The sequence below is a fragment of the Mustela nigripes genome, unplaced genomic scaffold (assembly GCF_022355385.1).
Source record: "Mustela nigripes isolate SB6536 unplaced genomic scaffold, MUSNIG.SB6536 HiC_scaffold_541, whole genome shotgun sequence".
In the NCBI taxonomy this organism is placed as follows: Eukaryota; Metazoa; Chordata; class Mammalia; order Carnivora; family Mustelidae; genus Mustela; species Mustela nigripes.
In genome coordinates, this window is record NW_026739948.1 from 13,990 (window position 1) to 18,694 (window position 4,705).

A 4,705-nucleotide genomic window follows, 5' to 3' on the forward strand; every position below is an offset into this window, starting at 1 on the left:
TTTTAATGTCATTGAAGGAATAGAGGCATTTAGGGATAAAGTCAATGTGTGATTATTATCTTATTCTTTGGTAGAAGTTAGAGGTTAAGATCTTGAGGGCTCTAACATCACTACCTAAGTTTGGATCCTCACCCAGTATCTACCATTTGTGTGGCTTTCAGTTTGCTAATGCTCAAAAGGGAAAGAAAAAGAAAGAAAGAAAGAAAGAAAGACAGACTGCTGTACTGGATTAGTAAATGCAAGTAAACTAGTTATTGTGTACAGCAAAAAGGAACTCAATACATAATTTTTCTTTGCTCCTAATAAAAAAAGAACAAGTAATCTTATTGCTATAGTAATATATGAAGGATTTTCTAGATTAGAAAAATCAAAGCAAAAGAATTGAGATTATACACCACGATTCTATTGTTCACTGAAGACATTAGAAATGACACATTCTAAATTAACTATAAAAGGCAGGGCATACATAGAAAAAAAAGTAAATCAGTCCATAATGCCCTTGAATTGCAGAAAAACAAAAGATTAAAAAAAAAATGACTGGGAACCCAGCCAACAGCCTAAATACAGCATTTTTCATCTACTTGTGAAATTACAATGTAAAAGCTCAGTAAAAAAAGCAAGATTATGCATATTCATACCCTGGTTCAGTGAGGATGATAAATGAAACAAAGCCACAAAATCATTCACTGAATATGACATGATTGCATTCCTTTTCATAGTTACCTGAAAACAAAAATTATGATGTAAAATTCTATTATGTTTTCAGAAGAAAAAGAGTTTAAATTTCAAAATGAAAGCAAAAATGGAATACACATTTTAAAAATTCTCAAATGTTACATGATTTCAATGTACTTTTGTTTTGCTTTTTTAATTAAGAAAATTGGATTGAAACAAAAATCTTACAAGAATATGAGTAGTTATACTAATTCCCTGAAGATTTCAGAAATTTAGATCTGGTAATGCTTAATAAATAACCCAAATTATCTTTTTTAATATTTTAATATGTTTTCCAAATAAAAATTAGATAGTCTTTAAAAGTAATTATTTTATGGCACCTGGGTGGCTCAGTCGTTAGGCATCTGCCTTCAGCGCAGGTCATGATCACAGGGTCCTGGGATCGAGCTCTACATTGGGATCCGTGTTTAGCAGAAAGCCTGCTTCTCCCTCTCCCTCTCCCACTCCCCCTGCTTGTGTGCCTCTCCCACTGTGCCTTTCTCTGTCAAATAAATAAATTAATTAAATCTTAAAAAAAAGAGTACTAATATAACCTTTTTTGTGGTACTTAGCATAGAATAGTATTAGTTTGATGAATGTTCAAATTTTTTTGTTAAAAAAAACATTGTTATTGCACTATATGAAAATGATGAGGCTTTGATGATACATTATAGTAATAACTCATCAAAACAACAGCACTTTGTGCCATGTATTAAATATATCCCCCAAATTCTCATCTTTCCAATAGCAATGTAAAAAATCTTTTACCAGAAACTCCTTTTTGTTTAGATCAGCTCTACACACTTAACCCTACACATTCATATTTTCCTTTCTTTTTTTCTACCAAGGATTTTATTAAACAGGATTTTATTGCCTAAGTAGATTCTTTTTATTCTTCTAATGCCTGAATAGTATTCCTCTTTTTTAAAAAACTGACACCCCAATCAAACCCCAAATATATTATATTAACTTAAAATAGGCATATGTGTGTGTGTGTGTGTGTGTGTGTATGCTTTTATATGTGAGCCTCATGAAAACCACAAAGCAAAAACCTATAGTAGTAGATAGATAAAAGATTATGATAAAGAAATCTAAGCACAATACTAAAGAGAGTCATCAAACCAAAAGAGAACTAAACAGAGAAAAAAGACCAGAGAGGAACTACAAAATGGCCAAAAAACAATGAACAAAATGACAATAAATGCATGCCTATTAATGATTACTTTAAATGTAAGTGGAAAAAAATGTAAATGGAGTAAACTCTCTAATCAAAAGATATAGAATGACTGAAGGGATGGAAAAAACAAGAGCATTTAAATGCTGCCTACAAGAGACACACTTCAGATGTAAGAATACACACAGACTGAAAGTGAAGAGATGAAAAAAAAAATTGGTCCACATGAGGTCAACACAAAATAAAGCTGTTGTACCTGTGCTTATATCAAACAAAATGGGCTTTAATCAAAAGTGTCTCTAAAAACAACAACCAAAAAAGGCATTGCATTATTGTAAAAGGGTCAATCCAACAAGAGAATATAGCATTTGTAAATATGCATTCAACATAAGAGTACCTAAATATACAAAAGCAAATATTGAAAAACCTAAAGGGAGAAATCGACAGCAATACATTAATAGTAAGGGGCATTAATGCCTCACTTACATCAATGAATAGATCATTGGTATAGAAAATTGATAAATATTAGCCTCATCCAGCACATTTGATACACACAGAACATATTTACAGTGTCCTTCTGAACAATTATGTCAATGAAATAAACAAAGGAGAAATAAGAACAAATGAATTAAAAACAAATCTTTTAAAAGAACAAATTTTTTACATTATTTTCACTTGGGACAAATGAAAATAGAAATATAGCATCCCAAAATCTATAGGGCATAGGAAAAATAATTCTAAAAAAGGTTCATGTCAATATAGGCCTGCTTCAGGAAATGAGAAAGATTTAAGATTAAAAATCTAACCTTATACTTAAGGACAGTAAGAAAAAAATAACAAATGGAGCCAAAGTTAGTAGAAAATAGGAAATAACAGAGATCAGAGTAGAAATAAATGAAAGATCAAGAACAAAGTAATGATCCCCATTAACACCACTTTTATTCATCATAGTATTAAACATCCTAGTGAGAGCAATTAGGCAAAAAAAATAATAATGGCATCAAAATTTGAAAGGAAGAAGTGAAATGTCACTATTTGTGAATGACATGATTTTATATATAAAAACCCTAAAAACTCTACTAAAAATCTCTGAGAACTAATAATCAAATTCAGTAAAGTTGTAGGGTACAAAAATGCACAAAACCAGGTGCATTTTTATATACTGAAAATAAACTGTCTGTAAACAAACAGTTCTTTTTACAATTACATTAAAAAGAAAAAAAAAGTAGGGAAAGTTTAAGGTTGTAAAAAGGTTATAAAAGACCTATACACTGGGCACCTGGGTGGCTCAGTGGGTTAAGCCGCTGCCTTCGGCTCAGGTCATGATCTCAGGGTCCTGGGATCGAGTCCCGCGTCGGGCTCTCTGCTCAGCAGGGAGCCTGCTTCCTCCTCTCTCTCTCTCTCTCTGCCTGCCTCTATGCCTACTTGTGATCTCTCTCTGTCAAATAAATAAATAAAATCTTAAAAGAAAAAAAAAAAGACCTGTACACTGTAAACTATCAGACATTGATAAAAGAAATTGAAGAAAACACAGATAAATGGAAGGATATTTTAAGAATATAATGAATTCTGGAAGAATTAATATTGTTAAAATGCCCATAATCTCAAAGTAATCTGTGGATTCAGTGACACCCCAATCAAGTCCCAATGATATTTTCCACAGAAATAAAACAACCTTAAAATTTTTATTATGTGAAACTACAAAAGAGCCTCTTAGAGCAAAGTTGGAGGCATCACTCTCTCTCATTTCAAACCATATTACAAAACTATAGTAAACAGAATGGTATGGTATTGGCATAAAAGCAAGATATGTAGATTGATAGAATGGAATAGAGACTCCAGAAAATAACCCATATATATGTGGCTAATTGATTTATTAATATGTAATAAATAAACAATAGGGAAAGGGTAGTCTTCAAAAAAATACTATAGGGAAAATTGTGTAGCCACATGCAAAAGAATAAAAGTGGACCCCTATCTTATACCATAGACATTCTATACCATAGAATTAACTCTATGGATTGAAGACTTGAATATAAAACCTAAAACAGAGGCACTTGAATGGCTCAGTAAATTAAGTGTCTACCTTTGGCTTGGGTCCTGATCTCAGGGTCCTGGGACCAAGCCATGCATCCAGCTCTCTGCTGAGCAAGGAGTCTGCCTCTCCCTCTGTGCTCTCTCTCTCTCACTCTCAAGTAAATAAATAAAAAAACCTTAAAAAAATACTCATCTATGTTACTATTAACTTAAAAACAACCCATAAAATCATAAAACTCCTAGAAAACATAGGAGGTAAGATACTTGACATCATTTTTGTCAATGATTTTGCTGATCTGATGCCTAAAGCAAAGGCAACAAAAGCAAACATAAACAAATGGGATTATATCAAACTAATAAACTTCTGCATCCTAAATAAGACACCATGAGCAAAATGAAAAGGCAACCTAGTAAATACAAGAAATATTTGCAAATCAAATAACCAGTAAGGGCTTAATATCCAAGATATATAAAGAACTTATACAATTCAATAGCCAAAAAACAAAACCCATCTGATCAGATGGGTGGAGGATCTGAATAGACATTTTTCCAAAGAAGACATCAAGGTGGTCAACAGATACCTGGAGAGATACTTAACATCAATAGTCATCAGGGAAATGATGCAAATCAAAACCTTAATGAGATATTATCTCACACATTTAAGGATAGCTATAATTAAAAACTAAAATGAAACAAAAAAACCAGAAATGAAAACGAAAGAACAACAAGAAAGGCAAACAAGAACACCCAAAATATGTGGAGAAAAGGGAACCCTTTTCT